Genomic DNA, 26395 nt, shown 5'->3' on the forward strand with positions numbered 1-26395 from the left:
TAATATGTGTGATTCATTTGACACTCGTGTTGTTTATGTGTAAATGACATGTCATATAAGATTTTTGGGGATGAAGTCACTTAACCTAAACTTAACCCCATAATGAAATGAAGTTAACCCATCTTAGAGAAGTGTTAGGATGAGTCACCTTCATGATGGAATTCAAATTAAATTTGATAGGAACTTTAGAGAGCCTAAAAGTGGTTTCAAAGTGTTATTTTAGTGAAAATAAGTTACCCATATGGTAGTAGTATAGGTTGAGGGTCTAAATATAACCATAAGTTGGTCTAGGGGACTTAGGAGACCCTCTAAATTAGTCATTTTCAAGCCAATTCGAAAATTAGAGTATTACATGACTTCTTCTCTCATCCCACCACTTGGTTAAGTTCCTATTGGTAGAAAGGTACAAGGGTGTAAGAGGGGTAGGTGGGGATGGAATTGGAGGTCTTTTTAGGGAGCTTGTGCCAAACTTAGTGGTTGTTCACCCACTCTCTAATTGTAGAGACACCTAGGGTTTGAGAAAATAATCTTGGAAGCCAAGGAAGGAAAGCTCTTCATCACCATTCTTAACCATTAGCTTGGAAGGAGGTTAGTGCTTCATGCCATGTTTTCTCTCACCTCATGAAAGTTGAAAGATGGAAATTGGAAGATTGTTCTTGTAAGATTTATGTGTTTGCATTTGGTGTATCTAGTAGTTGTTGTGTATGCAAATGAGGATGTTGGATTTGTGTGCATTTGATTTTGTTTCTTGATTTGTTGTGGTGGATTGAATATTGTGTTGGGTGTGAAGGCTTCACTCACCCTTGGGAAGAGAAGCCTTGGGTGAAGGGGCTAGTTGGGCTTCACATTGGAGTGGAGAAATCCTTCTCTTGGAGAGGGGATAGTTTTCATGGGGTATGGGCTCCAATAAAGGCCATATGCCTTTCTATTGTTCTATGGGAGATATAAGTGAGGATATGTGAAAGGAGCAAGTATGGATAGCTTTGTTGAGGCAAGTAATTATTGATAGCCATGGTTGGCACATGTTTCTTGGGAGCCTTGTTGGGCATATTGCAATTGCAAGATTTGTTAATGTATAAGGATATGGCATTCTCCTCCTTGGAGAGCCCACCTTCACCCAATATTTATGATTCCATTTGTGAATCATTGTGCAAACCTTGGTTGGGGAATGTGATTGTGATTATGTTGAAAGGATGTTGGATTCATGCAGGTTCTTGTCTTGTGATGTTGCTTGAATGTATCCAGGTTGAGCCTTGTTTCCCCTAGCTCAGTGGGTGGCCTCCTTGAGGCCTAGGTTTGGGAGGTGAGCCTCCATGGTTCCATAATTTTGATCTTTGTAGGTTTTGATACACCTAGATACTTGAAAGTCATGAAGATTTCATTGTATAAGAGAAGGGAATACTATTGTAGTTGGTTTGATAATGGAGCAGCAAACTCCATCTTGTTATGTGTTCTATTTGTGATTGTAAGAGTGTTGATATTTATCCTATTCATTTTCCCCTAGAAGGATTGTGCATCATTTTGTGTAGAGAGAGACCCTTATATTTTTATGTCATCACAATTGTAATGGGGTCTTCTAGCCCACTGTGATTTTAGTTATATGTAGAAGAATATTGTTATCATGGTGTATTATTTGAAATGTGAGAGGAAAGATTTAGTGATGGTATCTACTTTACTTGTAAGAAAATATTCATTGTGGAAATTGATGTAATATGATGCAATTACGTAATAAGATCCATCTTCTTATCTTATTGGTACATCATTTGATGGAAATGTTTCATAAATGTTGGATGAAAAACTATTGTAGTTTTAAGATGATCAATACAAATTAAATGGATGTTGCATTGAAATTTCATAGGTGATGTAAGGAAAGACTTTTGCTACACTTGATAGTTCATTTTGTATGTATGGAAAAATTTGAGTATTTAGGACCTTTAGTTTTAAATTAACTCAAAGGTTAGGTACACCATTACATAATCATCAAAATACCATGTCAGGAGCAAAGGGAAATTAGCCTGAGAATAATACACATTTCCAAATCTATGAATAAGGTTGGTTGTAGGTGTACATTTCACCGCTCTAGAATTTGTATGGGATGTGCAACTAATTCTCATCCCAAATACATACCCATAAAATAATGAGGAAATATTCTGTGACAACCTAGTAGGATCTCATGGACTAAGGGGTTATATTAGAGGTTAAATTTTTAATAGGTTCTAAAAGGAACCCGTGATTAGACTAAGAGGCTGAGTCACATTAAAAAAACATAGATAAATATAAAAGAGAAATAAATAACATATATTCATATAAAAGAAAATATAATAAAATAAACAATACCATCCTTGAGATGACTACCCACCCACTTTAGACTTTCAAATTTTTGGAAACTCTAAACAAAATTAAAGCCATACCCATTTCACATCTGCCTAGCCAACCACCCCTTACTCACCCTCCAATAAGAAATAAAATAAAATAAATTGCAGCCAAGGAAAGGACCTTGGTCTAGGTGCCTAGTTCTCTATATAGGGATAAACCACTATTCCCAAAGCTTGGGGTCTACCTTTCTAGGTGTACTTTTCCTTATGAACATATAATAAATGCTTACCCTTTAAAATGGATCTAACACAAATTTAGTAGATCCTTCTCTCTTCCTTGGGCTAAAACAAAAAAAGGTACCTTGGGTTTAGATGTTAAAAAATATAATATAGCAAGAAAAAACAATATATGCTCCTTGCTTTTACATTGGTTCAAGCTCCCCCTTAGTGCCTATTTTAAGAAGATGGCTTAAATCACACACTTTACCTACCATCTCATGCCTAGACAATGTGGACATGCACTTGGGGAAAAGTGGATTATGTGATTGGAAAGATGGTTGAAGAAATTAAGACCAACTCCTTGATCTTCCATTGGTTCATTTTCCAATCCATTGCCCCAAAAGAGATTGCATTGCAGGTGTTAAATCTTTGCCTTCCCATGTCACATGAACCTAGGTGGATGCTGGGCCACATATGGGGGAGGGGAGGTAACTAAGGAGTCTTAGGAAAAGGGGAGACTAGGCATTAGTTTTAGGGAGTGCATATTTTATTTATTTTTCTTTGAACTTGACTAATGCTTTTGTAATGGTGTTTAGGTTAGTGAGGTAGTAATATTTTATGTATAATATTATAATGTGGGGTAGAGTCTTAATGGGGTGTTGGGTAGTGAATGGTTAGGTATCTATGTTTAGGATTATATTTCTAAATAGGATAATGGGTTGGTGGTTATAAGGTTGTCTAACCCATCTTAATGTTAATAATGTTTTTAAAAAAATAAATAAATTAATGAAATAGATAAAAGCTTATGTTAGAGAAAGAGTTTTAATTAGTATTAAGCGAAAAATAATCTTAGGTAGGCTAATAAGGTTTTTTAAATTGATAACTAATTTTATGTGATTAGTAAATGGGATGATAATTATAATAATGATGATAATAATAATAATAATAGTAATACAATAATAAAATAAAATAAATTAAAGGGTATGGAATAATTATGTTCAGGATAAATATTCTAGAAATCATTTATATAATGCTAAAATTTCATACATAAATCTAATATATGAGAATATGCAATCTAAAATAGGATACATTGAGTAGCACACACGAATTGATACCATTAGAGCCATGATATTGTAGGGCTAAGATATAAATATTTTATGTCCTAGGGTTCATCCTATGAAAAGTGTAAAGATTGTTATGAAAGTATATAATAAATATATAAGTAAATTAAATGGCATTCTTATATTCACGTGATTTCTTAAGTTGGGTTCTTGAGATTTCTAAGAAGGTAATGATATTTTATCATTTTAACAAAATGGGTTCATAAGAAAGATTTAATCTAATTACATCAAAAAAAAATATTGACTAGTGTTTTCATACAAAAGCTATATATGCCAAGGAAGACATGATTGCACTATTGCATTTAATTATGTAATTAAAATACTTGGTAGAGATTTAAATATGAGATTAGAGATATCCTGTTCTTAGGTCATAGGATTTAAGTCATCTGCACTATCTCACAACTAGAACTATAATGTACAATCATAATTGATTATGGATATGAAGTTTATTGATGAGAATGAGAGAACAAATGACTAACCTAATGTTATCAAGTATTAGTTGTAGGGGGAATTAGTAAATTTTGATACTTAGTCACTAAGTCGTAACAGATTTCTCTAAAGATAAACTTAACCTCCTAACCAATCATCACATCCTTGATATCTCTCATGTATAATCTAAATGTCAAAAATAAAATAAAATTTGTGGTTGTGTTTTTGCCTCGTAAAAATTCAGGCATGACAGTAATGTAAACCATAGTCTAGTATACTATACATCCCTCCACTATTAAACCTTCAAGAAACACTCTTTGCGAAACCAAAGTCTTCAAAAATTTCAAGTGCCTCTCAACCATCCGCATTGACCTAGTTTGTACATGTCCACACAATTCAATCTCCTCAACTTGGTGTATGAGTTAATGTTCTTGTGCATTAATTTTTTTTGAAGGTTGACACTTTTGCATTTCACACATCAGTTGAGGAATTATTCTCTTCTAATATTTTATATCTTTTAAAGGATTTCCTTAGATGATAACCACCTACAAGAGATTCAAGACATAAATATATATAAACAAGAGACAATGAGATATATTACATAACAATTTTTAAAAAATCATGAATTTAATAAATATATAGAACAAATTGGACATATATGAATGCTTACCTCATGTATTTTCCAAGATCATATATCACTTGTTTGATGTTATTGTCGAAGTTCTCACGGAGAGATAAGGGTAGCATGTACTACAACAACTATAAACTAGGGATTTCATTATTTCCTAACATAATACAATGAAAGGTATATGCAATTTTAGAAATATATTGTAAATAGAGAAGAACATGACTTACCTTGATGAGGGTATGCCAATCATGTATTTTTAACCCTAATCCAAAATCACCTTCTTTGATATGAAACTTCTTATGTTTGAAGAAAATTTTGTGGGAAATCAATTTTTTTGTATGACTTCTTTTATGAAATCACTTTTTTTCTCTATCAATAACCAAGGAAGGTCACTCTTATTAATCTAGTCTCCATTTCTATGTGATTCAATAAAAAATTTCAATTCATGGTTGGATTCATGAATGCCACTACAATTTTTGATACATGTTTCTTTGTCACACCTTCCATCTAATATTTTCCACAATAACTTTGTTGCATTCTTTCCAATATATATTATATCAAACAAATGCACAATTTGCAAGTGCTTGAAGTAGGGCAACCTACTAAATTATCTAGGATAACATTTTAGTCCCTTTGGAAGGTGCTCAATAATTCCTTGATGACCTTCATGGGAATAAATCATTAGCAAACAAAAGACAATATCAAAAAATAAATTTCAAACAAAAACCATAAAATGGAATGATATTACCTCGATTATTTATTCTATTATATTCAAATTTCTATAGGTGAGGTGTTCTTCTTTGTGGCTTTAATGTTATTTCTTATTTTTACTTAAAAAGATATTTTTTTGTAGTTTGATAATTAAGACTTATGTGGAGGAATTTCCTATACTCATCAAACACATATTTTTCTAAATTTTTGAATGACAAGATTTCATTTTTTTACCACAAATTGGACGTGAGATTTTTTCCTTTGTTTAAAGATCTACAAGATAATGATACAATTGGATTAAATATGTTATTTTTTACAATTAGAATTATCATGTACAACTTGAATTGACCATAACTCACCACAAAAATATGTCAGCCATAAGGCATCATGTATTGTTTATACAAGCATTGCATGGAATTGGAATTGTCTTTGTCCTATTGGTCCAAAGATTTTATACATAGTGACACCATTCCATAACTCCACCAACTCATCAATAAGAGGCTCAATATATACTTTCATGTCTTTAACTTGGTACTTACCTAGTTCAATTAACAAAATCAACATTATATAATTATTATGACCATTTCACTGCAAGACTTAATTATATGTAGATAACTATAAAATGATAAAATACCTGAAATAATCATTGCTGTTGGAATCCTTTAGAATAACTGAGAGGGGGGGGGGGGGGGGAATCAATTATTCAAGGCCCAAATGTATGAATAAAACTTTTCATAGTTCAGTGAATCCATAAAATATTTATCTTCATGCATGCATCCATAAGATTATGCAATCACTTAAAACTTGTAGGTTACTATCAAATCAATTTGCAAAAATGTAAACATGAAACATAATAGATTCAACAACACATTTGACTCAATGATTTACATGGAAACCCAATTTGGTAAAAAACACCAGTAACATGCTACTCTTTTTCACTCTTATGAAGTGATGCCTTATGAAAGGTCAACCCTATTAAAGGTTACAATACACACTATTAAATGTGACCCTGTTAAAGGATTTCAATCACCCTATTAGGAGTGAGCCTTGTTATAGGACTTTAGACCATTCACTTGGAATGTCACCCAGTTAAAGGATTTAGAAATGATTTTTAGGACAACCTTAATCCAAAGGATTTACCCTAGACTGATATGATTATTAGAGAGTAATAGTAAGGCTTGATCTGATAACAACTTAAAACTTCATTTGTAGATTTTAAATCTCTATTTCAATCCTCCATTTTGTTTGGCCTTCATATATTTCAACTCTGATAGCTTGTTCACCCTTCAAGTATTCATACCCTAAAGCCTTATCGCTTAATATGCCAATGCAGAATATTCTCTTAGGTTACTTGATGAAACAAAACCCTTGACTCCTTTTCATCCTTAGGTTCTCACATATGACAACCTTTGCTTCTAACCAATCATCCCTATAAATAGAAAATTAAGATCTTTTTCCATTCATTCTCCATTGTCCAATTTAGGGTTAGGATAGGTTAGGTAAGGATACAATGAATCTACCCCTTATTCCATATCTCCTCTAGAAAATTCTCCTTGAATCCTCTTTGGATTCACCTAAAAATAGTTTACCTTAAATTCGGTGCCACTAGCTCATTAGTCTTATCTTCCACTTGGTTCACATAATCCAAGAAAATAAATTTGTTGGCTTAGATTCATTGAATTCATGATCCTTCAAATAATGTAGCCACTCGACATTAAGTTGCTTCTAATGCTCAACACATACTACATTGTTTGACATCCTCTGTGGAATCACTCAACACAAACTAAAGTTTATTGGTGCTTGACATCAACTAAACTTTACTCAAGATACACTAGAATAAACATTTACTTGGCTCCAACTGATTTTCTTCTTGGTTTGCACTGAATTTTCTCAACACCTACTATCCACTCAGTCAAGCTAGGTAGATAGTCTTTGTTTAACTTATTCTTCTATATTTTCTTAGTGTAACTGACCTTTGTAGCCATAAGTAGATTATCAATACATCATGTTATCACTATCTTAGCTGATTCTTATACTCCTTTGCATGTCGTAACTTTTCCTCTAGGTGTTATTGTTACATCTCTTGATCAAATCCTCTTCATCAATCAAATAAGTGATAGTACTTAAATCATATAAGCAGTTATCTTACCAACAAATATTAGGTTTGACATCAGTGACAAAAGAATGATTGAAACATACAATCTTCTTCTTCAAAAATCTCCTTCAATCTATTCTCAACAATCTCCCTCTTTGGCATTGATGGAAAGCCAAACAAATCAATGAAACTAGCTAGGTTAAAATAGTAAGACCAACAAAATACCAAAAAGAAAATAATTCCTTGTATTGAAATATCTCCCTCTATCAACAACTTCCTTCCTTCCATCTTTCCATATTTCCATCTTCTAAAAAGATTACAAAATTCTTTTGTGTCATCCTTATAACTCCCTTTGAATTTCTTCTTATATCTCCCTCTTACTCTATCTCTGTCTTACTAGGTAGATGTTAGGGTTTCTCCCTCTTTTTTAAATCTCCAATTTATTGTATAACTCTCGATCAATAACTATCTCCATCAATAACTCTCTCCATTGTATTTTCCTTGATCAATAACTCTCTCCCCCAGTAACTCTAACTCTATCAATAGTTGTCTCCCTCTTTCTTATATTTTTCTTGATCAGTAACTATCTCCCTCTATGACAACAATACGAAAGACTTGTCATTATAACATGTAGATATAAGCTTCTTTAGTTTCTTCCTTTGTCACCTTGCTTGTGATTGATCTGAAGTGTTAGTTCTTAGATTACTTTAGGAAGCTCCTAAAGTAAGATCCTTTGCATTGATTTGTAACATATGAAAATTAGCTTGTTTGATGTACGGTGTAACACCTTAACCAAAACCAAAAGAAAAGACACAATAGTAAAAATAACACCATACAAAGATACAAAGATAAAACTTGAACAATTTTTTTTACTTCATGTCACATAACCATTATAGAATAGCTTTGACAATCTGGTACTAAAATGAATTACAACAAAATTAAATCATTACTGATCATTACATCAGAGTATATAAAATATACCCTTATAATAAAAACCATCATTAATACAAAGCTTTAAAATTGACACTGATCATAATTCAGATTTTGAGTTGTATATAACCATAAATCAAAATCACATTCAACCTTCTATGATTAGGCATAATTCCTATATCCAAGTCCATAACAAATCCTATATTAGTCCTGTAACCAAAACAAACAACACAACCAAAAACAAAAACAAGGCTTAGTAACACTAAATAAGTTGATGTGTTCTTTAATAAGCCTGCATGTTAGATAATATAATAGCATGAAACACATGTATCCAAATAAAGGATTATCAGAAAGTTCTATTTTTCTTTTCACAACCAGTTTTTATAGCAAGTACATAATTTCTTACAACAAATATTCAGAAATAAACTTTTACAGAATATGTCAAGGTAATGATCCAGTAGTTTCATGGGTGTCAACATAAGAATCTACATTCATCCTTTCATAGGATTCTATATGTTAGGTGAAACCATAAAGTTCTTATCTTGTTATATGTAATCTGACCCATGAGTTTTATATATTACCACTTGATTATATAATTGTCCTAAACTTTTCCATAAGGATCTAGATTAATGTCGAAGGTGTTAGATACAATTCTTAATTGAATGTTGTCTTTGATGTTACACAAATGTCATATCAGTCATCAGTCAGCTTCTACCGAGCTCACAAGGCTAGCAAAGGAAAGTTAGCTTCTACCAAGCTCACTCGGTCAGCAAAGGAAAGTTAGCTTCTACCGAGCTCACTTGGTCATCAAAGGAAAGTTAGCTTCTATCGAGCTCACTCAGTCAGCAAAGGAAAGTTAGCTTCTACCGAGCTCACTCGATCAGCAAAGGAAATTTAGCTTCTACCAAGCTCACTCGATCATCGAAGGAAATACGATGGGAAGTTAACTTCCACCGAGCTCACTACGACAAGCAAAGGAAAGTCAGTGCTCACTGAGTTCACTTGGTCTCCAAAGGAAATTTGCAAGATTTTGCAGTGTTTATCGAGCTTCACTTGGTTAACACTAGAAAACCATTCTAAAGCAGTGGTTACTGAGCTTGGTCGGCCAACAAAGCATTTTACTATTTTGATATTAAGTTTAATTGCTTCATGCGGCCAACTGATGTAATGATTTTTGTTTGTTATTGTAACTTATAATTGAGCTGACTTGATAAATCTGAAAGGTATATATATATATATTCAAGTTGTGGAATAGTGTGTGCGTGAAAAAAAAAAAAGGTGAATGGATGAGAAAATTCTGATGAAGGATTAGATATCCTGGAGGTGCTGCAAAGTTGTATTTGATTAGTAAGGATTTAGAAAAGTAGAACATGGATTTGTAATCAACAAAAGATAAGTTGCATATCATTCATGGCATTTCATTGTTGCTTTCTTATCATTGTAACAGTGAATTCAGAATCTCTTTACAGAGTTGGTTTAACAACCATTTTGTAAATCCTCTAACAAGGAGACGATTTAGTTGGATTTTTCTAAAGACCTCTAACTAGGCCACTCCTAACAGGGTGATTAAATCCTCTAACAAGGTCACACCTAACAGTGTGTATTGTAACCTTTAACAAGGTTCGCTCCTAACAGGGCTCACTTCAGAAGAGTGAAAATTGGTAACTAGTTACTTGGTGGTTTTTCCCATATTGGGTTTCCACATTAAATTTAGTGTCTCTTGTGTTCATTTAGTTAATATTTGCATGCATATTAATAAATCTGAATAATAAATGAATAGTAACTAGTTAACTTACCGAGTTAAAATATTTCTGCACTATTTACCGATTATCAGTAGTAAATAAGCATTTTAGACATCTAAGGAATTTTGGACTTGTTTTTGAGGTAATTGATTCACCCCTCCCCTCTCAATTACTTCATCTATATTTCCAACAATTGGTATCAGAGCTTTTGGTGCTTTCAAGAAAAGATTTCAAGGATCTAAGCTAAAGATCAGGATGTCGTATAAGAGGGAAATTCCAAGACTTAACAGGGACAACTTCTCAGCCTGGCAAGGGTTGATGAGACTTCATCTAGCTTCTATTGGAGATATAGGATTGAAATACCTTGATGAAAAATATGCAGAACCATCTGGTACATTATCTGTCAATGATATTGCTGAAAAGAAGACTCAAAATATTATGATGATAGATATAGCATCTGCCTTGAGTTATGAAGAATTTGATGACATTAAAGACTGCAAATCTACCTTTGAAATGTGGGAAAAGCTAAAAGAAATCTATGGAGGAGATGATAATGTGAGAAGATCCAAAGCAGAAAGTCTGAGAGGACAATTTGATCAAATGAGGATGAGAGAGGATGAAAACATTGCAAAATATGTTGAAAGAGTCAAAGCATGTGTCAGTGCAATCAAAGCATCTGGAGGAGATATCAAGGAGGAGATAGTAATAAGTAAAGTTCTTAGAACTCTACTTCCCATTTATGTAATCAGAGTTTCTACAATTCAAGAAAGAAGATGTGAAGCAAATCACAAGATAAATCTAGAGGCCATAGTTGGAAGATTGACTACATTTGAACTAGACAACTTTGACAACTATGTTCCAGCTTCCAAGAACATTGAATTAGCATTTGAAGCCAAGCTTTCACTTAAGGAGAAAAGAAAAAAGAAAAAGGAATTTCAGTCAGGAAGTGAAGATGAATCAGACCAAAGTGCAGATAGTGATCTTGAAGTGATTGAAGCTCTACTAGCAAAGAAATATTCTAGAGGCAGAGGTAAATTTAAAGGTAAAGTTCCTCTAATCTGCTTTTCATGTGAAGAAGTTGGTCATATTGCTGCTAGGTGCCCAAAAAAGCAGAACAAAGATGACAAGAAAGGTTACAAGTACAATGGCAAGAAAGACTTCAAATCATTCAAAGATAAAGGTAAGAAAACATGTTTTATGGCTAAAGATTCTAATGATTCTAATGATGAAGAAGAAGATGAAATAGTCTACATTGTTGTAAAAGATGAATCTGACAATGATGAGGAAATGGTACTCATTTCTCATATGAGTAAAAATGATACATGGATCATAGATAGTGGTTGTTCTCATCACATGACTGGTGATAAAACTAAGTTTGAATACTTTGAAAACTATGATGGTGGCAGTGTAAGATTTGGTAACAATGAACCTTGTTGTATAAAAAGAAGAGGAAGAATCTTTCTAACCAAAGAACTTATATGTGATAATTCCTATTGGGTAGAAGGACTAAAGCATAATTTTTTGAGTGTGGCACAACTACTCAATAATGGATTCAAAGTAGAATTCATGCATGGAAAAGCAAGACTGTTGGACGGCAAAGGAAAATTGATTGGATCAGGCACTCAAACAAAAGGTAACTTATTTTATCTTGAACTCGGTGAATATTCATGTTTTATTGCTCAATTTGAAGAAAGTTGGTTATGGCATAAAAGGTTTTGTCATGTCCATTTTGATAACTTGATCAAGATAAGAAAATTCAAGAAAGTAAGAGGCATTCCTAACATAAAGAAACCTGAGGTCAGTCTATGCAAAAATTGTCAGATTGGTAAAATGGGAAAGACTAGTTTTAAAAGTAAAAACTATCAGTCTGAAGATATATTAGAAATTGTGCATACTCATTTATGTGGACCCATTGGAATTGAAAGCTATACTGGAGAAAAGTTATTCATTCTTTTTGTTGATGATTACTCAAGAATGATGACTGTCATGTATCTAAGGAACAAATTAGAAGCATTTGAGAAATTCAAATGGTATTTAGCCAGAGTAGAAAAGGAAATAGGAAAAAGATTGAAATGCTTGAGGTTAGACAGAGGAGGAGAATTCATTTCACACGAGTTCAATAACTTTTGCATTGAAAGAGGAATCAAAAGATAGGTATCAGCCCCTAGAACTCCTGAACAAAATGGAATAGTTGAAAGGAGGAATAGATCTATCATGGATTGTGCAAGAACCCTAATGATTAAAAAGAACATTGCTATCAAATACTGGAAGGAAGCTATCAGTACTGCAGTTCATACCTTGAATTGGGTACAACTTAATAAGGACTCATTCAAAACTCTCTATGAGCTATGGTATGGGTACAAACCTAATGTAAGTTATCTAAAAGTATTTGGAAGTAAATGTTATATTTTTAAAGAATCTAGAAAAGGCAAATTTGATGTAAAAGGTGATGAAGGAATATTTTTCGGATACTCTTGAAAAATTAAAGCATATAGATGTTTGAACTTGTCTACTTACAAAGTCATAGAAAGTGTACATGTGAAAGTTGATGAGTTTGCAGAAAGGACTGAAGAAGAAAGCAAAAGGGAACTAGAAGATTATAGAAGGTTTGTTTTCACTAAACCTGATATGGTACCAGTCAATCAAGAATCTTCTACTCTTGAGTCATCAATAATCAAGTTACAAGTAGTTCAAACCGAACTACAACAACCTAAGTTACATTCATATGCTATCAAGCAAGTGTCTATTGAGTCTGAAGGACCCGAGCCAATATCTACCCAACCAGAATAGCCAAAATCTGAAATTGAAGCTCAAGAGGATAACAATGAAATTATTTCAAAAGGTGAGGAACCTGTATTAGCAAAATATGTTAGGAGACATCATTTAGCAGATCAGATCATTGGAAACAAATATGAAGGAACCATGACAAGAAGCAAGTTGAAAGGTACTTGTTTACTTGCTGATTTTGAACCTAGAAATATCAAAGATGCTTTAGAAAATGATAGTTGGATTGAGGCTATGAATGAAGAAATAGAGAAAATAGAGAAAAACAAGACATGGACTCTTGTACCTAGGCCTAAAGATAAAAATGTGATTGGAACTAAATGGGTATTCAGAAACAAGTTGATTGAAGATGGTAAGGTATCAAGAAACAAAGCTAGATTACTATGCAAAGGATATGCTCAAGAAGAAGGAATAGACTATGGAGAAAATTTTGCTCCTATTGGAAGACTGGAAGGAGTTAGAACCTTACTTGCATATGCTACTCACAAAGGATTCAAAGTTTATCAAATGGATGTTAAGTCAACATTCCTCAATGGTATACTAGATGAAGAGGTTTACATTGAACAACCTGAAGGTTTTGTTGATCCAGATAAAAGAAACATGGTTTGCAAATTATACAAGGCACTAAATGGTCCGAAACAAGCCCCTAGAGCATGGTATGAAAGATTACATAACTATCTTATTCAAATTGGTTTTCAAAGAACTAATGATAACAATAACTTGTATATAAAGGATGGACTAAATGATAAAATTGTCTTGGCAGAAACATTTGTAGATGATATTATTTTCACAGGAAATGATGATCTTTGTAAAGAATTTTTAGAACAAATGAACAAGGAATTTGAAATGTCTATGTTTGGTGAGATAAAATTCTTTTTTGGTCTTCAAATTCAACAGAATAAAAATGGTATCTACATCACTCAATCAAAATACATCAAGGAGATATTGAAAAAGTTTGGTATGGAAGATTATAAACTAGTTGGGACTCCTATGTGTACTGGATTAAAACTTACCAAGGAAGATGAATTAAAAGAAGTAGATCAAACACTGTATAGATCTATGATTGGAAAGTTGTAGTATGTAGTTCATACTAGGCCAGATATTGCCCTTGCAGTTGGGATTGTAGCAAGATTTTCAGAAAAATCAAGAGAAAATCACATGATGACAATCAAAAGAATAATGACATATTTGAAAAGAACTGAAGATTATGGTTTATGGTACAAATTTGGAGGTAATCTAGATTTAAAAGTTTTTACTAATGCTGATTGGGCAGGAAACCTTGATGACAAAAAAAGTACAAGTGGAGGAGCATTCTTTCTAGGAAAAAGGTTGGTTTCATGGACAAGCAAAAAGCAGAATTGTACATCCCAATCTACTGCAAAGGCAGAGTATGTTGCTGCAGCAGTAAACTATTATAATATTGTTTGGTTTAAATAGTTGTTGGAAGGCATGAAGGTGGAAATCAAAGAACCAGTTGTTATGTTCTGTGATAACACAAGTGCAATCAACATATCTAAGAATCTAGTAATGCATTCCAAAACCAAGCACATTGCAATAAAATATCATTTTGTTAGAGAATTGGTGCAAGATAAGGAAATCAGATTGGAATATGTCCATACAAATGACCAAATTGCTGACATATTCACAAAGCCATTACCTAAGGATGCATTCTTGTATCTAAGAGCTGAGTTAGGGGTCACTCCCCTATCTGAAGTTCACTAAAATGAAGTTTTAATGATGCATCAATGCATACCAAGTTGAATATCTATTAGTTGATGCAGCATAGACAAGAAACATTACATATGAACCAGTACTAAAGGTACATTAGAATTCATTTGAGTTATGTTGTCTTTGGCATGTGTTGTCAAAGAGGGAGAGTTTTACTGTCATATCTTTCTAAAATTTGTTTGAAAGAAGGGTTTGCTAAGTAATTCCTTCACAGAGGGAGATTACTGAAAGAGGGAGTTTGCTAAAGAAAAGACTTGCTAGACTTGTTTTCAAATTTCATCCTACTATGACATGTTGTGTTTCCATCAATGCCAAAGAGGGAGATTGTTGGATACAATTGTTAATTGAATGTTGTTTTTGATGTTAGACAAATGTCATATCAGTCATCAGTCAGCTTCTACCGAGCTCACAAGGCTAGCAAAGGAAAGTTAGCTTCTACTGAGCTCACTCAGTCAGCAAAGGAAAGTTAGCTTCTATCGAGCTCACTCGGTCAGCAAAGGAAAGTTAGCTTCTACCGAGCTCACTCGGTCAGCAAAGGAAAGTTAGCTTCTACCAAGCTCACTGGGTCATCAAAGGAAATATGGTAGGAATTTAACTTCCACCGAGCTCACTACGATAAGCAAAGGAAAGTCAGTGCTCATCAAGTTCACTCAATCTCCAAAGGACATTTGCAAGATTTTGCAGTGTTTACCAAGCTTCACTTGGTTAACACTAGAAAACTATTCTAAAGTAGTGGTTACCGAGCTTGGTCGGCCAACAAAGGATTTTACTGTTTTGATATTAAGTTTAATTACTTCATGCAGCCGATTGATGTAATGATTTTTGTTTGTTATTGTAACTTATATTTGAGCCGACTTGATAAATCTGAAAGGTATATATATAGATATTCAAGTTGTGGAATAGTGTGTACGTGAAAAAAAAGGGTGAATGGATGAGCAAATTTTGATGAAGGATTAGATATCCTGGAGGTGCTGCAAAGTTGTATTTAATCAGTAAGGATTCAGAAAAGTAGAACATGGATCTGTAATCAACAAAAGATAAGTTGCATATCATTCAGGTCATTTCATTGTTGCTTTCTTATCATTGTAACAGTGAATTCAGAATCTCTTTATAGAGTTGGTTTAATAGCCATTTTGTAAATCCTCTAACAAGGTGACAGTTCAGTTGGATTGTTCTAAAGACCTCTAACTAGGCCACTCCTAATAGGGTGATTAAATCCTCTAACAAGGTCACACTTAACAGTGTGTATTGTAACCTTTAACAGGGTTGGCTCCTAGCAGGGCTCACTTTAGAAGAGTGAAAATTGGTAACTAATTACTTGGTGGTTTATTCATATTGGGTTTCCACGTTAAATCTGGTGTCTCTTGTGTTCATTTAGTTAATCTTTGCATGCATATTAATAACTCTGAATGCTAAATGAACAATAACTAGTTAACTTATCGAGTTAAAATATTTTTGCACTATTTACTGAGTATCAGTAGTAAATAAGCATTTTAGACATCTAAGAGATTTTGGACTTGTTTTTGTGGTAACTGATTCACCCCTCCCCTCTCAGTTACTTCATCTATATTTCCAATAGGAGGGCATTTGGAAAAATAATTCTATCACCACAAGTTACTTGCTTTATGATAGCCACCCAATCTAAAGGATCACACTTGCATAATCTAATACACATGTAATTCTAGCTTTACAAACAGAAGAAAACTTGAAGCTTTGTTTATTCAATTTCAACTAATAAATTATTTCTATTGCTTCAATTTAACAATTGAATTAGCAATCAAAAAATATCAGTTATCGCCAAACTTCCAATTTTCCCTAATGTAATCACTAATCAAATTACCAATCAAAACCATAATTGTAAATTTTCCAAAAACAATCCATATTTAAAAGTATCAAATATAGCTTTGTTTTTAAAAAAAAAAAATTATTTCATAAGTATTCTAACCATTATTAAACACATTTACTATATTCTTAACATTTAAACTGTTTAGCAAGGCAAGAATTTTACTAAAAACTGAATACCAGAATCAAGCAATTTCCATTTCTGGTAACAAGTAGCCACATTAAACTTATGAATGTAAACATATATTTTAATTCTAACAATCTATTTATAAGGAAATACATACATACTTATACATATATTTAAATGCATATATATATATATACACACATATATATATACATATATATATACATATATATATATATACATACATATATATATACATATACATATATACATATACATATATATATATACATATACATATACATATACATATATATATACATATATATATATGTATATGTATATGTATATGTATATATATATGTATATATGTATATGTATATATATATATGTATATATATATGTATTTAAATATATGTATCAGTATGTATGTATTTCCTTATATATATATATGGCTTTCTATACATATATATACACATATATACTCATATATATATACCAATATATATATATATATATATATATATATAATCTTTTCACTAAAAGAAACAAATAGCTTATTGATAACTAAAATTTTACTACTCTCAATAGTAACGGTTAAAAAGTCGATGACAAAGAAATCTAATGTTGTCTGATATCATATTTAGATATCCTTGTACCTAAAATGAAATACAGATCTCCCATCGAATACAATAAAAAATGAAGCCATAAAAATAGTTCGAATCTAAAAATTTCTAATTCTCCTACGGCCTAGAAGATAATCTTGTTTGGAGTCGATGTATAAGACTAACAGTAAGTTAACAGCTACCATGGGTCTTACCAAGTTATGATATGAACAATCGATAACCAACATGCCCATCAATTTCTATTTTCTAAAACTATTTAATTCCAAAACTAAACAAAATTATAAGAATGAAAACTTGTTTAAAGTCCACTATTCAACACAGTGGACATCCTTTTTTCTACATGACTTTTAAATAAAATAATTGATACCATAATGAAAACGTTTGTTTTGATAAACTGAATTCTTATTTATGATTTGAGAGAAACATCAAACCCTATTCCCTAAATCTATTCAGCACAAGATTAAGTTTTCACTATAACCCATTTATATATTATAAATTCATTGCAACACAAAGAATAGGGTAAAAATATTTTCATACCCAATTCTGGGTTTATATCAAATTTGATGATGAACACACCAAATTTGGCATACGCACAGATTTGGGTGTTGATTTTTCCCCACAAAGCCATTGCATATTCAAAATTCACCATACATAAATAAGTTATGCAAAAAGGAATAAGATTGAGTTAAAGAAAACCCCCTGCTTATGCAAATGTGGAATGGTAATCAAGGAGCAACTGCCTGGAGAGCCTTCAACTACCAACTCGCCTCCCAAGCCTCCAACTTTCTATGCCTTGGTACCAATGAAACCCTCTCAACCACAAAAAAAGACAAAATGCAACCATAAAGAGACAGAAGAATGACAAACGCGAAAGGATTTATAAAGCTGGAGTGAAAATTGAAAGTCATCCTCATGGTCACCAGAATCCCCAAAATACGTGCAGAGAAACTTGTTCAACAGAGTTTCCATGAAAACCCCACTGGAGTTCATCAATGGCGGACTAAACCAACTATCTCCAAACCAAAATGACTAACTAACTTCGTAAATCAATTCTCATTACTGTGAGCTAATCTCTAACAACTAATTCTCATAGTTTTGCAACACATGGCAAGTGCAGTACTAAATCAAAAATCGATGAAACTGCCCACCATAAATTCCCTTAACACTCTCGTCATAAGCCAAGCCCAAAACAAGGCTAGATTTAACTTAGGCTAGTGGTCATGCTAGCAAAAGCTTAGGTTAGGTCGAAGTCTAAGTCGAATACATTAGGTTTAGCTTAGGAAATAACTTAGCTTAACATAACATTAGGTATTAATGTTAACATTAATATTAATATTAATGATAATATTAATATTAATCCTAATTTATATTAAGATAATAGCATATCAATATGTATATACATATACATATAATTATAACTTATATACATATAAACATAAGCAAACAAATATACCAATAATTACATATACGTATATATATAAATATAAATTATATATATATATATATATATATATATATATATATAATTATTTAATACTTTATGCACTTATATATATATATATATATATATATATATATATATATATATATATATATATATATATATATATATATATATATATATACTAAAAGAATACTGGTAATATAAACTTCTTGGTACTAATTAAAATTTAATGCCACATTACAAAAGTCTGAACAAACCCAAGAATAATGAAATTGAAACTAATTCCAAACAAAATTTTAAACAAAACTGAATTGCCTTATCTGAAAACCAGTCTTATACTGCAGGATTTCAGAAACTGAAATGTCACATTAATACTGAGAATTAGATCTTAGAAACATCTGACTTCTCATAGAGCATACATAAAATAACATAAAGATGTCGAAAACAAAATAGTTTCTACAAAAACAATGTTTCAAAACAAGTACCAAACCATCCAATTAATTAAACTAATATCAGAGTCCGAGATAACAGATGCAGAACTGTCAGGGGCATGACCCAGGGAACTCCTTTTGTTTCTTGGATAGCCTTTGATAAGAGTATCACCCCTAGTTTACCTCTTAGATATTCATGAGCATCCTTAGGTAAAGCTTTTGTGAAGATATCAATAATTTGTTCTTTTGTGTTGACATATTCCATCTTCACCTCTTTATCTTAAATTAATTCTCTCAAGTAATGATACTTGATTGCAATGTGCTTAGTCTTTGTGAGCATCACAAGATTCTTTGATATATTTCTAGCACTTGTATTATCACAATAAAATGTCACTAGGTATGTGATCTCTTCCTTCATACCTTTGAGTAGCTGTTTGATCCATATAATGTTTGTACAATTTATAGCAGCATCTACATATTCAGCTTCAACAGTAGAGTGTGAGGTGTAATTTTTTTTCTTGCTAGTCCATGTAACCAGTCTCTTTCCTAAGAAAAATGCTCCTCCACTGGTGCTCTTTCTTTCATCAATGTTTTCGATCCAATTAGCATCAATATATGCTCTTAATTTAAATTTCTCATTTTTATTATAGTATAGACCATACTCCTTTGTTCCTTTCAGATATCTCATTATTATCTTTACAACCATCAAATGATTCTCCCTAGGATCAGCAAAGAATCTTGTAACTATTCTTACAGGTAATGCAATATTAGGTCTCTTATGTACTACATATTGTAATTTTTCAATTATAGACCTATACAATGTTTGATTCACTCAGGTAAATTATCATTCTTTGGTAATTTGTGTCTTGTCACCATAGGTGTACTTACTAGTTTTGAATCCTCCAATCCAAAAGTTTTCAATATTTCTTTGATATATTTTGACTGAGTGATGTATATATAATATTTTATCTGATATACTTGCAAACACACAAAGAACTTGATCTCTCCAAACATAGACATTTCAAATTCTTGCTTCATTTCATTAGCAAAAACCTTACATAAAGCATCTTGACCTCCAAATATGACATCATCAACAAAATTTTTAGATAAATTTCTCTATCTTCATGTACATATTGCTATTATCATTAGTCCTTTTAAATATAATCTTCACAAGATACTTATGAAATCTCTAAAACCATGCTCTTGGTGCTTGTTTCAAACCATATAGAGCTTTGTGTAATCTGCATACCATGTTTTTTTTGTTAACATCAACAAATCCTTTTGGTCATTATATGTAAACTTCTTCCTCCAATATGCCATTTAGAAATGCAGATTTCACATCCATTTGATAAACTTTCAAACCTTTGTATGCAACATAAGCAAGTAAAGTTCTTACTCCTTCAATTCTAGCAATAGGGAAAAATGTCTCTCCATAGTCAATTCCTTTTTGTACATATCCTTTGCAAACTAGTCTTGCCTTGTTCCTTGTAACTTCGCCATTTTCATCTAGCTTGTTTTTGAATATCCACTTGGTGCTAGTCACTTTTTTGTTTTCTGGTCTACGAACTAGAGTCCATGTCTTATTTTTCTCTATTTGTTCAATCTCTTCTTCCATGGCTTTACTCCAGTCCACACCTTCCAATGCATCTCTTACTAATTTGGGTTCCTTTATGCTCAATAAACATGTATCATTTCTCAATTTTTTTCTTGTCATTGGTCTAGCATCTTTATCTTCAATGATTTGTGTAGCAAGATGACATCTCTTGACATATTTGGACAATCTTGATTCAACTCTAGTTTCTTCATTTTGTCTTTCAACTTTAGAGTCATTTTGTACATCTTTGTCAAATAGCTCAACATCTCTACTAATCTTAGAATTAGAATATGTTTCAACTTCATTCTATAACTCAACATCTGAATGTAGCTCAGTTCCTGAATGCAACTCAAAATTCATAGTATGTGACTTGACAATCACTGAAATTTGCTGTTGGTTTGTAAATTGATTTACAAGATCTTCTTCAATAGGCATACCTTCATCCTAGTATACAAATGATTTGTATTTTTCTTGTTCTTTCATAGGTTCAGCCTCATATACTTCTGTATATTCATCAAAATTTATATTTTCACTTAGTATTTAAACACTTAAGCTTTACTTCTTGTGGAATATCGTAAGAAGATACATACTTTATCTTTTTCTTCTTTTTCTTCTCATCAAGTTCCTTCAATGACACCTTAGCATTGAAAGCAGATTTAATATTCTAAGGTTTGTAGTTGTCAAAGTTAGATAGCTCAAAAGTAGTGAGTCTACCTACCAAACCTTCAAGTGATAGATTATTCCATAGTATACATCTCAGTTCTTGAATTGTAGAAACTCTAATAGCATATATGGGTAGTAGTGTTCTTAAAAATTTTCTTAGCATAATATCATTGTCTATTTTTCCAGTAGCTCCTCTTATTGCATTAACAATTTCTTTTATCCTTGCAACATATTGAGCAATATTTTCACCTTCTTCCATTCTGATATCATCAAACTTTCCTCTGAGACTTTCAGCTCTAGCTCTTAGAACATTAGTATCTCCTTCGTAGATGGTGGTTAATACATCCCACATTTTCTTTGAACTATTAAGACTTTTGATATCATCAAATTTAACATAGCTTAGGGTAGAGGCAATCTTCAGCATTTCTTGGTTGTGTTCTTTCTTCTTTTTCATATCCTCGATTGTTGGTGCACTAGAAGGATTAACATGCTCAATAGTAATAGTAGATTATGTGTAATCTCCAAGTCCTCCAAGGTGTAGCTTCATCAAACTTTTCCATGTAGGAAAATCATCTCTATTAAGCTTGGGTACTTCTTTTCTTGACATCTTGATCTTTGTGCTTTTAGTACCTTTAAACTAGTCCTCTTAAGAAATCTGCTTTGATAGCAATTGTTGGAATACTTTAGAGTAATGGGGGGGTGAATTAGTTATTCAAGGTCTAGATTTATAAATAAAAATTTTCATAGTTTAGTGAACCCATAACACATTTATCTTCATGCATGCATCCATAAGATTATGCAATCACTTAAAACTTGTAGGTTACTGTCAAATCAATTTGTACAAATGTAAACATGAAACATAATAGATTCAACAACACATTTGACATGATAATTTACATGGAAACCCAATTTGGGAAAAACCACCAGTAATATGCTACTCGTTTTCACTCTTCTAAAGTGATGCCTTGTAAAAGGCCAACCCTATTAAAGGTTACAATACATATTGTTAAATGTGACCCTGTTAAATAATTTCAATCACCCTATTAGGAGTGAGCCTTGTTAGAGGACCATTCAATTGGAATGTCACCCGGTTAAAGGATTTACAAATGAATATTAGGTCAACCTTAATCCATACATTGATACAATTATTAGAGAGTAGCAATATGGCTTGATCTAATAACAACTTACAACTTCATTTACAAATTTTAGATCTCTATTTTAGTCCTCCATTCTACTTGGCCTTCATACATTTCAGCTCTAATAGCTTGTTTACCATTCAAGCATTCATACCCTTAAGCCTTATCACTTAATAATTCTAATGTAGACTCTTCTCTTAGGTCACTTGATGAAGCAAAACCCTTGACTCATTTTCATCCTTAGGTTCTTGCATATGACAACCTTTGCTTCTAACCAACCATCCCTATAAATAAGAAATTAAGATCTTTTGATGTTCATTCTCCATCGTCCAATTTAGGGTTAGGATGGATTAGGTAGGATACAATGAATCTACCCCTTACTCCATATCTCCTCTAGAAATTTCTTCTTGAATCCTCTTTAGATTCACCTAAAAATGGTTTAACTTGAATTTTGTGCCACTAGCTCATCAGTCTTATCTTCCACCTAGTTCACATAATCCAAGAAAATAAACTTATCAACTCAAATACATCAAATTCGTGATCCTTCAAATAATGCAGCCACTTGGCATTAACTTGCTTCTAATGCTCAACACATTCTATGTTGCTCGACATCCTTTTTGGAATCACTCAGGATGAACTAAAGTTTATTGGTGCTTGACATCAACTAAACTTTACTTGGCATCTACTATTTTTCTTGGCATACACTAGAATTAACATTTACTTGACTCCAACTAATTTTTTACTTGAATTGCACTGACTTTTCTTGGCACCTACTATCCACTTAGTCAAGCTTGGCAAATAGTCTTTGTTTAACTTATTTTTTTGTATTTTCTTAGTGTAACTGGCCTTTGTAACCTTAAGTAGATTATCAATACATCATGTTATCACTATCTTAACTGATTCTTGTACTCCTTTGCATATCATAACTCAACCTTCCTCTAGGTGCTATTATTACATCTCTTGATTAGATCCTCTTCATCAATCAAATAAGTGATAGTACTTAAATCATATAATCAGTTGTCTTACTAGTAGATAGTAGGTTTGACATTAGTGACAAAACAATGATTGAAATATACAATCTTCTTCTTAAACAATCTCCTTCAATATATTGTCAACAATTGCCAACATAATGTTCTCTCTCTTTATTGACATCCATGGAGGAAGGTTATTCTTTATTAAAAGAAAAAAATGCCATGATGAGTAAACATATCTTAGCTCTCCAAATGGATTGACACCATTCATAGCCAATGAAATCCTAAGATTTCAAGGTTCTTCTTTAAACCGTGGCCACTTTTCCTCTATTCTCATAAATATCTAACCATTTATGGGTATTCGAATAATGCCATTTTGACTTCTATTGTGTCCATGTTAATCCATAAATTGTTCCAAGCTACTACACCTAAATAATCATTATTAATGTGGAATAATGGGGATGTAACAAAGTACCTTTTGAGGTACATTTTTTGTTATTTGACTTGGTTGATATATACTCTATCACATTTATAGTACTTTTTTGCAAATTCATGTTCTTTATGGTAATTAATATGATCATTAGGACAAGTATCTTTTGCCTGATACTCCATTCCAATATATTTCATAGTGGCACACAATTCTTGGTATGAGCAAGTGAGAATATTTGATGGTGGTAATATAAAATTTCATATCAATCTAAAATAAAAAGTATAAGTTATTAATATAAATAATATTAATGGTACATGTTTGACCATTTATTGATAATAATGACATATATACATGACAAAAAAATTTATGTTTGATAAACCATTCATAACCTTCAAATTTACCAACAACAATACAACATAGAGAAGTGTTGTTTGGGAGCCTTTGTAAAGGGTCATGTTTTCCATCTCAAGTAGAGGCATATAATGGATGACATTAATACCACCACCACCACCACCATCATCATTTTTGTTACTATGAAATGTGTCATGGATCAATGTATTTGTATCCTCATCTTCAAATGTACTTTTTGGTGCACGATCATCAACTTCCATGGAATTATGATCTTGAGCTTCAATATTCACACCTCCATGCTCCTCCACTTCCAAAACCATATTTTTTGGGATGTGGTATCCCATATCATGTATTTATATGGGAAGATTGACCTATATAAAAATGATGAAACATAAAGAAACCATGATCATGATCTCATCATCAAGTGATTCCATAGGTATATTAATTGTTAAAACATTATAATGAACAATTTACCAATGGAAGATATTCAAACTCCCCTTCAATGTGACCATTGTCCCTATAATGTATCTTAGTTTTTTTTATTAGGAGTTTTCTCATTTCTAAGCCCTTACACCTTTTGTAGGGACAATAACATTTTCCATTGCCTTCTCTTTGAAATTTAGACACCAATCTAGTGATTGTCTCCCTATTTTGATCTAATTAGTTCTATTATCTAACATGATCCTTCTTCATAGGAATATCTTATGCATGTACCCTTATTCAATTGGTTACACTTGCTAGATCTATCATTGATAACCATTTTATCATACACAACAACATTAGAGAGAAAACCTTGAAAATGAAAAATGATTTTTATGATACAATAGACTTAAGTTCGACATCTACTAAGATGAAAATACTTTAACTAAAACTATCCCTTTTTAATCTCAAAACACATGCATGTCAAACTTGAACTAACTTGGTATAGTTTCATACAATATCAAGTCTATGGTTATCTGAAACCATTTTTAGATTGATTCATTGATACTCCAAAAAAAATTGAGAGGTCTCTAGTTATCTGAACAATTTGTATATAAGGTTCATGGTCAACCAAAACCACTTGCACATGAGGATTTGAGACTATGGCCTAATCCTAACATGAGCAGGACAACAATAATTTGAAAAAGTGACTAATATGACAAATATGAAATATAATTAGTAATGGAGTGATGGGAACCAGGATGAATTAGTATGTCTTTGTATCATGTCTCATCATTCTCTTTACAAAGTATATAAAGATTTCCCTCATTGGATAAAACTATAAATTCTACCTATTTTAAATATTTCCCCCATAGGATAAAACTATAAATTTAACAATGCCATTTTTATCTTTCAAAATCTATTTTTATGAAGAATAGCAAAAACTACCATTGAATGGAATGTGTCGATCTATGAGTTGGCATTGTGTCATAATTAACAAAAACTACAAATATTACTAGAGTTGTATGAGTCATATTGATAAATTACAATTTTTACCTAGCGAATCTGAATATTGAAACCATCTATATATGAGTGTGGATATGAGAATGGTAAAACATGGTATAATTTGTACTTGTTGAATCTGACTATTAGGTCCCTTGTTTTGTGGCTTTGATTATGTATTTTGGACAATAAAGATGCAAACCTTTCTATTGCATCTTGGTGTTGATGTGGGGTTTTTTGATAATGTGACTTTGAGATTCCTAATGTACAAGATAGGTATTAAAAAATTTCTAACAAAATTAATGTTCTTTCCTCTCAATAGTCGTAGTGAACTAATGAGATAACATACCTGAAGAAGAGTACAACAAATCCTAATGTAAGTCCTTTATGAATGCCTTTGGGGTTGACTAGAATAATAAATAAATAAGAATTTTCATACAAATAATAAACATTTTAACATCCAACATTAAATATTTTCAAAGGACAATGTTAAGTGTTACACATGATTTTTAATATTTTGTTGATACACATTAGAGGGTTAAAAACTTGGACATATAATATGTTACAAACCTCATAAGGTCTCAATGAAGGTAGCAAGTGTGCTAAGTAGAGAGGCCCCTCCTTCCCCACTAAGAAAGATCACTACAGAGACATAG

Source organism: Cupressus sempervirens, chromosome 11, assembly GCF_028749045.1.
Source record: "Cupressus sempervirens isolate cs-2001-9-10 chromosome 11, ASM2874904v1, whole genome shotgun sequence".
NCBI lineage: Eukaryota > Viridiplantae > Streptophyta > Pinopsida > Cupressales > Cupressaceae > Cupressus > Cupressus sempervirens.